General features: G+C 34.8%; 1 pseudogene; it reads left to right on the top strand.

Annotated features, from left to right (window-relative positions):
* LOC149239866 (aspartyl protease family protein At5g10770-like) overlaps window positions 1-14,631 on the top strand; it is a 218,104-nt pseudogene that overhangs the window by 192,281 nt on the left and 11,192 nt on the right.

Here is a 14,631-nt window from a genome sequence, read left to right as displayed (position 1 = left end):
ACAAAACCTTCTTTCTATATATAGGAGTCTAAGGAGTCACAATATAACCCAGTCGACCTAACAATAATAATATAAAGCCACAAAAATAACAATAGAGGGATTCTATGGGGCACCATAATAACAATATGGGGATAATAGGGGCAAACCAATATTAATAAGGGATAAAACTACAATAGTAATGGGGTAATCACTACTATTATAGGGACCTAACACTTTCCTTCTGATGGTTTACACTGTTATTGATAATGTAGAGGATTTGAGAGAAAGCAACATCTAGAAACCCCGATGAATTTTATTTTAAGATGATGAACTTAAGAACAAATATGGAAAACCTAAAATACTGATAGAAGACTCTTCTCTTCATTTCATAACAACATTTGAAGCTATGGGGGCCCATGTATGGAGATGTAGGACTAGGGCCCTTGGTTTTTTTGGGTCCTCAAGGTCTGTCAAATTTATTTTTGTTGTGGACATACGTGTCAGGATCCATCCCCAACTGTCGTCTTTGTATTATGGAAATTCTTTCACAGATGCATGTGAAACTTCAAGAGCTAGGGATCTTGTGGAATACCCACTTTGTTACGCTGCAAGGTTGATAAGGGATGCCAAGAACTCAATCACTGATAAGTTTGTGAGATCTTCCATTGATTATTTGGAATTGAAGAAGTCATCTAGATTAGAGAATAAAGGAGTTGACATGCTCAATGTTTCATCGTGTTGTTGCTTTCCTCTGAACGATGTAGATTTTGGATGGGGAAAGCCATTCCATGTTGGTCTAGTCAGAGTAGAAGACATAAGGGAAATCATTTTCCTACCTTTTCACCCATGTCATGATGATGGTGTTAATGGAGGATGGTTGGTTCTGCTTCTTTTGCTCCCCATGTCTGTAATTCCAAAATTTGGAAAGTTGATCATACATGAAAGCGATACCATGAACTCAATGTGAAGAGACACTCTGGAATGCTACCTCCAATGGATAGTTGCACAACATGATTAGGTTTAGGTTCAAGATATTCTATGCTACTTATTTCTATATTTTCTTGGCAACGCATGGGAGTTGACCAATTTTTTTTTTAGGTTTAGCGATAATATAATAGGCAAGCTTAATGACTCCATAACAATTGTTCTCCCAAATTGTGCCTTTGATCATGTTGTTTCCCATGCAAATTTATAAGCTCTAGAACATAAACACAACTGATAAAAAAATATGACACTCGTCACTTTAATAACATAAACAAGAATGTTATAAAAACTTAGTAAAATCACATTAAACAAAAATGTTATAAAAACTCAGAAGCACATTAAAAGTGATGTTTCATTTTAGAGATTGAATCTGAGAGTGACATTTCATTTTAGAGATTGTATCTGAGGGAAGTTATTTGGATCAGGTCTTTATTCTAATTCTTAAAATAACGAGTTAAATACTTTTCTAAAGAAATGATTTCAAGTGAATGGGAACAAATAGTGCTACCAACCAAAAATAGAGATGGTATCATCATTAAAAATTATGTTTATATTAAAGAGTAGATTGATTTTGTTTTTGAGCCATTTTTATATTGAGAGTTTAATAAGTTTGCATAATTTTAATTTAATTTTAGTTATTAATTATTATAAATATGGTAGGGTTTTTATTATAAAGATATTAAAATGACTCTACTATTGCATTTTCAGGTGCTTTGGGGAATCAGGTAAGGCAAGGAAAGTGATAATGAAGAAATACTAAGAGTGCACACATTTCCATTTTAGGTACGCACTAAATTTATTTTATTTTATTTCAGTAAGTAGCTCTCTTGGAAATGGTTGAGCAATGGTATAAAACTTGCCTTACAGGAATTTATTATTTTATTCTTAACAGGAAAAAGGATGGGTGGTTTGGTGCGTCTCCAAGAAACGATTAACTGCCTAGAAACAATCTAGTGATAGAGACTTCTATACAACTTCAAATTGCTATGAAGTCGATCATAATAGTTTGTTACCTGAATTAGATTCATTGGATATGAAGCTTCCTCAGGAACTAGATCACCAACAATTTGGACACCAATTGCAACAATTCTCAGGTTGCAAACAGGAGATGGAGCTAACTCGAATTGTGAAAGTGAGTAGTGGAGAAGATAACTTTGTAGGTCACCAATAGATTGAGAATTGGCCTATATCATGTTGTCAGAACCTGTGTCAATTTTCCATATTTTGTAAAACCTTCATGAAGACAATGTTAGTTCAGAGCATACATCACACACAATATATTTATACTCAGATACTTAGACGTCAATAGAAAAGAATAATTTCAAACACAGAGAAATGGAGAAATAACAAGATTCCTCAATTAGAAACAACAGAATAGATAAAACAATCACTGGAGAACAGAAATCACTTTGCATTATGTAACAGGCCTAGATCTTGCCTTACTTTCCTTGGCTAGAGAAATTACAAATTTATAGAGGCTGAAGAAGGATCTAGAATCCTCCATGTGATTTAGATGGAGATATAGAAACTAATGGCGGTGTAGAAGGTTCTAGAATCCTGCATGTGATTTAGATGGAGATCTATAAACTAATGGCAGTGTAGAAGGATATAGAATTTTGCATGTGATTTAGATGGAGATCTAGAAACTAATGGAAGTGTAGAAGGATCTAGAATCCTACACGAATTTGGCTTCACACTTAACATTCTCCCACTTGAAGCCAAATAAGAGTCATGAATCAAGTCACACCGATTCCTACCATGCCTCTACATAACTCATGTTTATTTCATGGTAGAATCTTAGTGAGCATATCAGTAGGGTTCCTATCAGTATGGATCTTTTCCAAGGATAACTATTCTTCCTCCAACACATGCCGGATCCAATGGTACCTTAAGTTAATGTGCTTGGTTTTTGAATGAAATGCTGGGTTTTTCGCCAAGTGAATGGCACTCTGACTATCACAATATAACACATACTTTTCCTACTTTATTCCTATCTCTCCTAGGAATCGTTGCATCCACAACATCTCTTTACAAGCTTCTTTTGCAGCTATGCACTCTTATTCTGTTGTAGAGAGGGCTAATATTCTTTGTAGCCTTGACACCCAAGATACTGCTGCACTTGTAAATGTATATAAATAACCTGTAGTGGACTTTCTGGTGTCCATATCTCCAGCCATATCTGCATCTATAAATCCTTCAAGCACAGTCTCATCATGACCAAAACATAAAAAATAATGACTAGTACCCTTGAGATACCTCAAAATCGAATTTACTACTTGCCAATGTTGTTTGCCTAGATTGGCAAGGAACCTACTCACTACTCCCACTAAATATGCAATGTTTGGTCGTGTGCATACCATGGCATACATCAAATTTCCAACTGTTGAATCATAAGGAATCTTTCTCATCTCTTCTTTCTCCTTGTCATCACTAGGACATAATACAGTCCTCAGCTTGAAGTGGCCTGCAAGGGGTGTACCAACTGGCTTGGCATCCTTCATATTAAACCTATCAAGCACCTTCTTGATATATTTTTCTTGTGATAGCCACAACCTTTTGTTTTTCCTGTCACGCATGATCCGTATGCCCAATATCCATTGTGCTGGTCCCAAATCCTTCATTGCAAATTTGCTACCCAAATATTTCTTCAACCTATTGATCTTATTCTTATCATTCCCAACAATCAACATGTCATCCACATATAACAATAATATGATATAATTTCCTTAATCATACCTCTTTATATAGACATAATGGTCAACTTCCAACCTTTGAAAACCATGTTCCAACAGGAATGAATCAAATTTCTTGTACCATTGTCGAGGTGCCTGTTTCAACCCATAGAGACTCTTCTTCAACCTACAAACAAGACCTTCATTGCCTTTTTCTATGAAGCCTTCTGGCTGCTCCATATAAATTTCTTCCTCCAATTCACCATGAACGAAAGTAGTTTTTACATCTAACTGTTCACATTATAAGTCTAAAGCAGCAACTAGACCAAGAATGACTCTAATGGATGACATTTTAACAATAGGTGAGAAAATTTTAGTGAGGTCAATACCTTATTTTTGGGCAAAACCTTTCACCACCAGCCTTGCTTTATACCTCTCCTTCTTTTTGTCACCTTCATTCTTAATCTTGTAAACCCATTTGTTTTGTAGAGCCTTTCTACCTTTTGGGAAATTTACCAACTCCTAAGTTTTATTTTCCAGCAAAGAGTTCATTTCTTCTTCCATTGCTTTCTTCCATTCTTTACTGTGCTCAACTTTACAGGCTTCTTGAAAACAATTATGCTCACCTTCATCAGTCAACAAAATATAGTTTGAAGGAGGATAATTTTGTGAAGACTTATGAGGCCTAGAAGATCTACGAACCAACTGTGGTGGTGCATTATTAGGTTGAACCTCCTGTAAAGGTTCCTGCAAGATTCCTTCTTTTTTTTTTATCATTTTCCACTTCTTGTTCTTCATGCTCATGAATTTGTTGTTCATTTTCTTATATTGGTGGTATGTTTTCCTGCTGCTCTTCAAACCTGTCAATAACCTTCTTGACCTCCAACTCACCTACAATTCTCTTGAACATTTCTAAATCATTAAATATAACATCCCTGCTTCTAATAATTTTATTTTTGACTAGATCCCATAGACGATAACCAAAATCTTCATCTGCATATCCCCAAAAAATGCATTTAATAGATTTATCATCTAGCTTAGTTCTATTTTCTTTGGGAATATGTAGAAATGCTTCACATCCAAAGATTTTCAAGTGAGAATAATTCAAATTCTTACCAGTCCAAACTTCTTCAGGGATACTTCCATCCAAGGTTGTAGTTGGAGATCTATTTATGAGGTAGAAAGTGGTCCTAACTACTTCAGCCCAAAAATTCTTCTCCAAACCAGAGCATACATCACACACAGCAAATTTATACTCAAATACTTAGACGTCAATATCAAAGAATAATTTCAAAGACAGACAAATGGAGAAATAACAAGATTACTTAATCGGAAACAGTGGAATAGATAAAACAATCACTGGAAAAAAGAAATCACTTTGCATTACATAACAGGCCTGAACCTTGGCTTACTTTCCTTGGCCAAAGAAATTACAAATTTATAGAGGCTATAGAAGGATCTAGAATCCTGCATGAATTTGGATTCACACTTAACCGACAAAATTTCCAATCAATTGTAGATTCAAATGCATATGCATTATTAAAATTATTTGTTATCAAGGAAACCAATTCCAATTATAAAAGGGTCTTGAAATTCTAGTTTAACAACTAGATATGAATTTAATTTCCACCATTTAATGTGATTCAAGCTTTGAATTTATATATTAGAGAGTAAACCCTCTTGTAAGATGGAGAAATCTAGAACATTTTTATTTTGCCTCATAATATGTCTTAAAATAAACTTCCAACTAAGGATCGTGCATGTTCAAATGACATGAATGTATTTTTAGCAAATATAAGTGTGTTGCCTTAGTATTCTCAATGTTTCTTTCCAGAATTGTTTTTTCTTTTAGATTTAAAATGACTTTGTTGTTAGCTTTAAAAATAATGGATTCATTTATTTTGTATTCTATTGGTATCCATAAATAATAGAGATTTAAGGTGATTAAAATCACTATTTGGGAACTTTGGATGTTGAAACCACCTTAAAAGAACATTTAAAATGATTTTATTTATTTATTTCTAAATATTCTTTTATATTGTCTCTAGAGAGAAAATAGTTTGAATTATGGACATACAGTCTCTATAGAGATAATATGTTTTTAATCTCAGCTAGTCTCTAAAAAGACAAAAATGTAATTCTCTAAAGAGACAAAAATGAAAATGTCTCTACAAAGACAAATGAAATTGTCTCTTAGTAGACAATAATTCCTATCTTTATAGAGACAATAATAATATGTGTTCTATATTGTCTTTATAGAGACAATTTTTTAAGACAAAAATTTTGAGACACTTGCTCAAAGACAATATTTAAGACAATACACAAGTTTCTTTTTGTCTTAAGTTAAGACAATTGACTCAAATATTGTCTTAAAACCCCTACATGTAGTAGTGTGAGGTAATTTCTTTTATTTTATTTTTTCAGAGTATTTTTTAGATAATTCTTTGACAAAGATGCATAAATCACCTGGAATTTGCATTTGAGCTTACCCATGACCATTTTCGTCTCATATCTACTTTTATTTCGATGTCTATTCTATAATAAATCTCAATGGATAGCTAAACAACACATTTTCTAGCATGGCTATTGTTTTGCTTCAACAAGGGTGGATGGGAAGTTCAAAAATGCCATGAGAATTACCACCCTCTGTCAATTGAACACTTCTAATGGAAAGACACAATAAGATTTACGAAATGCCCAACATGATCCATAGGGAAGTTGATTGAATGAATTTTGACAATATGGAAGTTGATTTGTCAAGAAACTTATATTTACTGAATTAATATGGATTGATAGCCAAACAACACAACCCCCTCTCATGTTTTTTTTAAGATGAGTCGTTGATATGTTTCTATGTGGGCTCATATGAAGTTAAGAAACTCAATGTCATGAGAATTACCATACTATCCTAGCTGGAAAGTTCAAATGGAAATGATAAGATATGTAGGGATTTGCCAAATGCTTCTAGTTTTTTTGGGCCAGGAAAATTCCTTTGGTTGAGTTGTCCAAGTAACTTAATACTTACACCTCATTTACAAAAATTGGAGCGAACAAAATGATGGAGGAGAGGAATTGCTCTTTTTAGTATTACGAATCAGCTAAATAATATTACATTGGAAACATAAGTAATAAATGACTCGAGTTAAACTCGACTAAACTGGACTTAACTAAAATTGAACTAGGACACTTGGAGAGGCGGTTTTGACACCTAGCAAGTGGTTGGGATTAAATTCTCCAACACTCCCCCTTAATTACAACCACATAGAAATTCAATTAAGATACCTATTGGTCTATGTCTCATCTAGGTTTATAATTTAAAAATTGACTTCAACTTTTCTTCTTTTGTTTTTCCAGATCCTATAGCCTCTAAATTGTTTCAACTTTTTCTTCTTATTGTAGGCTTCAAAATTTCAAATTCTTCATTTGTTGGTGAAGGTCTTCCATTCTTCCAGGTTGTATAAGCATATCATGGAATTCTTCAAATAACAACTTGTATCTGGGTTGCTACTATATATTATCTTATGTAGTGCTCTCTTCACCATCAATCTGTTGCAACATAAGATTATAATAAAATAATATTTCTTTAGGACTCCAATACATGAAAATTTTGTTGATGTTCTCATCATCCAAGATGTCTTCAACATTCATTTATTTTTCTTCTATGCATTCATTACTTAATCTAGACATGGTATTGAAATCCATGTTTCAAGAAAATTTAACTGTTCTTCAAAATCATTCCCTGTACCTACACATTTGAAATCACTGGTAAGTGTAAAAACATCTAAAGAATGACATTGGTTTTGTTCCTTCTGCTCTGTAATGAGAGCTTTTTCCTGTTGCACTTCTAATTACGCTTCTCCCTTTGTCTCTATTTTCTCTTTATGGGCTTCCTTCTTTGCCTCTTCCTCTATTTCTGTCTTTATCTCTTCAACTTCTTTACTAACTTATGTTGCTGCAAGCAAGTTGTCTTCCGCTAATTCCCCAAATAACATCATGTCAATATGATGTTTTTGTTGCATCGACTGCACCCATTCATCATTAGCCAACAATTATTCATCAAAATTTACATCGGCAATATTAATTGTTGGATTCACCTTAGCATAGACTTGTTCCATTGGAAGCTTCGTTGTCCTCAACAATATCTCTTGTTGGATTCACCAAACTTTCATCAGCAAGATCTATTGCTGGATTTACCAAATCTTCATGAGCAAGCTCTATTGTTGGAATCATCATATTGTGATCAACAAGCTCTGTTGTTGGAATCACCAAGTTTTGGTCCACTTGTGACTTTGCACAATGGGGTTCATGACCATCTATGTGCTCCTTCTCTTCTACTTCTACAACTTCTTCACAAACATCATCCACTTGTGGCCCATCATAGTGGGATTCAACAACTTTTCATCTTGTTGCAGATTTGTTGCTATAAATCGACCTTCATCTTTAACTTCAATACTCTCCCTTACACCAAAACTCTTTTCAAGGGTATTCAAGGCCCCTTGGTTGTCTTGGCTTTTGAAATCAAGGGAAGAATGTTGTTATGAACATATTATTTTATGCATGCCAATGCAAAGGCATCATTTTTCCTCTTCACTTCCAGATCTCAAAAGATCTCAAACATCTCATATTGTCATTTTCACCTTCTTAGCCTCTTTGATTTTCCCATTTAAGTGCTGACAGAATGCGACTCAACAAAGAAATCAAACTTCAAACATAACAATAGACATCTTCGCTATACAACTTCAGAAAAAATAAATCTACAAAATACTTATAAATGCAATACATTCTAAAAGAAAATCACAAAACATTTTTTAAAATCTTTTTACAACCCATTTAAATATCTATTAGTACTTCTAAATATCTATTAGTACTTCTAAAAAAACCTATGAACAAAGCTCTTAAAGAATATGAACCCAGCCATCTTTTCAAATAGTACATGAACATCCTTGAAATAATACTATCGGATATTTTTTTTTAATTACATCTCTCAAATCTCATAAAAATTAATGGAATGAAATATTACATATGCACTTTTCAAATTACATAAGTCCTTTTTGAATATATATATATATATATATATATATATATCTCGAATCTCATATGAATTACATCTAATAAAAATTAACGGAATGAAATATTACATGGGCACTTTTCAAATTACGTAAGTCTTTTTTGAAAATAATGCTATGCACTTCTCATTTAAAATACAAGTGTGCATTTTATACAATACAACGTGAAATGTTTCGCTCAAACCTTTAACCTTCAGCGATATGCACATTTCGATGTGCTGTCGTTTACGAAGGAACTGGTCATTACGAAATTTTGCTACCTTAATGCTATGTGTGTTGAATAGAACCTGCGTTAGTGCGGAAGCGTGTGAGTAATTGAACTAACGCTGATTGTTTTCTTTCTCATCTACGTTAGTAACGCTAAACCATTCTCCAAGACCTCTCGGTTGCATTAATACGCTGTCTTCAATGATGTATGGTGCTTTAATACGTTGTTTTCAATGATGTATGTGCGTTAATATGTCAATTTTTTATTTTTTATTTATTTATTTTTTTTTTTTTTTTTTTTTTTAAAAATGACTTTGAATTGAACTTTTTTTTAATCAGTTTCACCTTCGCATTAGCTGGCTTAGCTGTAGCTGGTTTTTTTTGTTCTTTCACTGTTTCTTGGGAGGCTTCTTCAAACTTCCGCTGCTCTCTCAAAGAGTCTTATGTTCTCTCTTTGCTTCTTCCCAGTAGGTTTCTACAAACTTACAATGCTATGTCAAAAAGTCTTATTCCGACTCGCCTATGCTCTTTACTTCTTTCTTTTCTCTCAGGTTGTTGCTCAATGAAGGAGTCCTATGCACACTGCTCTCATCTTTGCTACTCTGTCAAAGAGTCTTACCCAATCTAAGCTCCGATACTATGACAAAAATTGAAGGGAATGAAATGATGGAGCAGAGTACTTGCTCTTCTCACGAATCACTTAAATAAGATTACATTGGAAACATCAGTAATAAGTGACTAGAGTTAAATTCGACTAAACTAGACTTAATTGAAACTGTACTAAGACACTTGGAGGGAATTTTTTGACACCAAACAAGTGATTAGGATTAGATTCTCCAACACTAATCTCATCCCAACTTCCTTGCCTATCTATTCAGTCCATCTCAATAGATATCTAAATAACATATTTTCTAATGATATGTTTAAGCGTGGCCATTGTTCTGCTTCAATGTAGGCTTATGGGCAGTTCAACAACCCCAAACCACCAAAATTACTATACCATCTGAGTTTAAAGCTTCAAAGGAAGAAATTCACAGGAATTTTCCATGTGCTCAGTTTCTTTTGCAGGTTATAAAGAGTAAATACTTCTTCTTTGTGGGTTATAGAGAGTAAATACTTCTTCAATACAATGGTTTGAGTAAACTTGACTCAATAAAGAAAACCCATGGTTCTGACTAATAAAACTTAACAAGGAGGTTTTTAGACACCACTTCTCTTTTTCTATAGTGATCCTAGCATTTTGGCTACGTTGTCGAGTCACTTGGTATCATTTCCATATATTTACTACGGGTTGAACACTATGTCAATACATATCCAACCACCCAGTTACTTGCATGTGAAGGTTTTTATGTTTGGTTTATATTAATAAGAACTGCATCATGTGACTACTTGAACTATTTCATGTTTGGTATCATGAGTTTTGAACGCTACACTAATACAAACCAGAACTAAGAACGCTTTATGATTGCAATATTCATGTGATCTATCAAAATAATAATAATAATAATAATTTGTGTAGGTCGGGAAGCTAGAAGTGAAGATAATACTAGATAATATTCACGGGGCCTACTCACTTCTCAGGCCCATTAACTCAAGCTTATCAATAGACTTGGTCTCTTAGACTCTTGAATGAGACAATAATCATTTGAATACAATAAGGTCCAGAAACAATGATCTTATTCTCCAATGAGCAATGTTCCTCTTCAACCTGGAAGCAAAGTCGATATAGGAAACTATATTGTAACAACAAGGTTTGGCACACCACCAAAGAATTTTTTGTTGATAATTGACATGGGCAACGATGTGACATGGACACAATGCAACCCTTGTTCATATTGTTATTCACGGGTAGATCCCTTATTCAATCCCCAACAGTCATCTTCTTACAAACACTTACCCTCTGATTCAGCTGCCTGTACTGAATTGAGCACTTCAAAAGGCAATCAGGATCCCTGCAATGATAGGGGCTGCATTTATGAAGTGGACTACGAGGACGGATCAAGAACCCAGGGAGATTTCAGTGAGGAGACCTTCACTCTTGTTATAAAAATTTACGTGGGTTAAGGTGCTAAGAAATAGGTTGCGACAAAGTAGACAAGGTCAACTTCAATTGCGGCAAGGTAAATACTAGGTTGTAGCGAGGATATCGCAACCACACAATGACTTAATTAAAACATAAATTTTATGCACAACAAAACAAAGGAAGTTGTCGTAAATCTACTTGTGAAGGATTAATGTCATAACGCAACTAGCCACACTTTATATTATATGTTAAAACATAAAGAAATACATAAATGGAGGCTGCAACTCCAAGTGAAAAACACAACAAACTTACTGTGATTTATGCATCACTAGGGTTGCAGAGTAAACTTCTATAAAACTCCGTAAAATTGGTTTTCACATGCCCATCAATATTTCCTCCATGGTTTTCTCCTCATTTCATCAAAGACTCTCGCTCTGTAACTTTCCCCAACATCATAAATGACTTTTATATCCATATTTATCTTAACATACAAATTTGGCATTAATTACATGAAAGAGAAAATATTTAATACGCAACATGGTCGATTTTACATAGGAAATGATTTTTTGAACAACAAGGTGTTGTGGAGTGTGGGCAACACTCACGGAGCAAATGTTTTCCCATATCTATTTACTAAAATTTATTAAACTCCTGAAGTCCTCTAGTGCATTGTGGAATGGTATGGGTTGTACTTCTGCTCTGACTTTAGCCCTTTTGCCTGTAAACAAAATCACAACCATGGAGTGGTTGAATCGGCAAGCATGGTTTTTGTCAGTTTGTTTAAGGCGGTGGTTGGGATTATTATTTCCAACACACCCTCTTAATCGCAACTGTCACCATTGACAACTCCCGAACTATCTTTGAGATAAAAAAAACTTTCATGTGCCAATGGCTTTGTGAAACTATCAACAAATTGCTCCTGTGACCTGAAGTGCTACAACACAATTTCATCATTGTTAATCAACTCTATGATAAAATGATATTTAGCATCAATATGCTTGGTCCTCTTCTGAAAAACCGAATTCTTTGACAATGCAATTGTGGATTTGTTATAGCATAAAATAGTTGTCGTTCCTCTTGGTCGTGGCAAAGATCCCTCAACATCCTTCTCATCCAAACTGCCTGACACACTGTTACTATTGCGATCACATATTCATCTTATGTTGTTAACAGTGACACTATTGGCTGCTCCTTGGAGGCCCATGAAATGGCTCCATAACCCAAATGAAAAACGTATCCTGACAGGCTCTTTTTTCCATCGACACTTCCTGCCCAATCATTGTCGGTGTAACCAACCAACCTTAAATGTTCCATTGTGATGTACAAAATTCCATACTGTTTTGTCCCATTGACATACCTTAGAATAATTTTCGCTACTTGCCAATGTGTCTCCTTGGGTGTATCCATGAACCTCGACACCAAACTCACTCCATACATTATATTCGGCCTAGTGGCGGTCAAATACATCAAGCTGCCTGTCATGCTTTTGTATAATGTTGGATTGACATTGCTGCTGCAATCTTATTTGCTCAAATTCAACCCCATGATAGTTGGAGTTGGTGCGGGCTTTCTATTCTACATATTAAACCTCTCCAAAATGTATGCCACATACTTTGCTTGAGAAATAAAAAAAGTCATTTTCTTTTTGCTTCAATTCTACGCCAAAAAAACATCTTCGCAACCCCAAGTCAGTCATTTCAAATTCATTCTTCATGACTTGTTTGAAATCAGCAATGAGGAAACCATCACTGCTATAAAAATCAAATCAATTACATATAAGATGACAATAAGAATCTTACCATTGCTCTCTTTGATGTAGTGGGTTCACCGTCACATTTTTTGAAACCATTGTCCAACAAGTAAGCATCTATCCTGTTGTACCATGCACACAATGCTTGCTTCAGCCCATAAAGAGATTTCCTCATCCGATGCACTTTGTCTTCTTTGCCTTCTACCTCATAACCAGACAATTGCACAACATACACTTCCTCTTTTAGCACTCCATTTAAGAATGTTGATTTTACGACCATTTGATACACTTTCCATTTATGTTGTGTGGTAATCGCCATAACTGTACACAATGTCTCCATCTTCACGACTGGCACAAACGTCTCCACATAATCTCTTCCATGCGACTGCCTATATCCTTTGACAACTAGCCTTGCTTTGTGCCTTTCAATCTTTTCCTCAACGTTGCTCTTGGTTTTATAGACCCACTTCACTCTAATGACTTGTTTTCCTTGTGGCAAGTCCACTAATTCCCACGTGTCGTTCCTTTCTATTGCTTCTATTTCTTCCTCCACTACCGCAACCCATTTTTCTTCTTTAACTGCATCTTCAAAATGGATTGGGTCATCTACATGACAAAACAAAATAAATAATGAATTCAAACCAATGCTGCTATCAACCTCATCTTGCTCATAAATTTCATTTAAATTTATGAATTTTGGTCTTCTTGTGCTTGTTGATGATAGGCCCTTGACATGTCACTTGGTGTTGTGCTTTCCGACGTGCTTGGAGAAGCACTTTCTTGACTACATGATGTTGTCCTATTATTTGTTGATGGTGTTCCTTGTTGCCTTCTTTGTTGCGCTTGAATAGGAGTAGAGGGAGTCACTGTTGAGGAATTACTTGCTATTGTCAATTCCTCTATGTCTTCATGTGGTATACAGGCTTTCACATTGACTGTCTTCTTTAAACTTCCATCCCATGCTTCCTCTTCTATGAACTGCACATCTTTGTTGATTATGACTTTCTTGGTTAATGGATTGTAGAGTTTGTATGCCTTGGATTCATCACTATATCCAACAAATATACATTTCTCCTCCTTGCTTTCCAACTTCTTCCTAAACTCGTCTAGGACATGTGCATATGCCACAAAACTAAAAAATCTCATGTGAGTGACATTATACTTTCTTCCACTCCATGCCTCTTCAAGAACTATATTCTCGATGCTTTTAGTTGGACACCTATTCAAGATATATGTTGCACATGTGACAGCTTCAGCCCAATAATCATTTCGCAAATGTTTTTCCTTCAACATACTCCTTGACATTTCCATAATGATCCTATTCTTTGTTTCTGCCACACCATTTTGTTGAGGTGTATATCTTGTTTTAACTTGCTCGTGAATTCCATGCTCCCTTCAAAATTGAAGGAAGTCATTTGAGATGTATTCGCCACCTCTATCAGTCTTAAGGACTTTGATGTAGTGTCCACTTTACTTCTCAACAAGAGCCTTGTACTTTCGAAAGCACTCAAACACTTCACTTTTCTGTTTTAGGAGATAGACCCATGTCTTCCTTATGTAGTCATTTATGAAGGTCAATAAATAGTGACTGACACCAATTGATAGTGTTTGCATTGGCCACATAAATCTGAGTGGACAATCTCCAAAGGTGCTTTTTCCCTTACTGACTTTCCCACTGGAAATGTCTCTATGTTTCTTGCCAAAAATACATCCTTCACATACATTGTTCTTTTTTTCTATGAGTGGCAAACCCTTCACCATGCCTTTCCTATGCAGCAAATTCAAACCTCCAAAGTTGAGATGTCCAAATATCAAATTCCATAACCAGTTTTCATCTTTGACCTCTTCTTGATAGTTTACTTGTGTGACAACTTCCTCTTTTCTTCCATCCTCTTGTGAGTTCATTGATAGTTGTGCTTGTACACCTTCTTCCTTCAAATCTAATCTTAT

This window comes from Pinus tabuliformis, chromosome 8 (assembly GCF_031772625.1).
Source record: "Pinus tabuliformis cultivar Carrire ecotype Pingquan chromosome 8, CPIR1, whole genome shotgun sequence".
In the NCBI taxonomy this organism is placed as follows: domain Eukaryota; kingdom Viridiplantae; phylum Streptophyta; class Pinopsida; order Pinales; family Pinaceae; genus Pinus; species Pinus tabuliformis.
The sequence above is the reverse complement of the archived record's forward strand: the minus strand, read 5'-3'. Positions and strand labels throughout refer to the sequence as shown.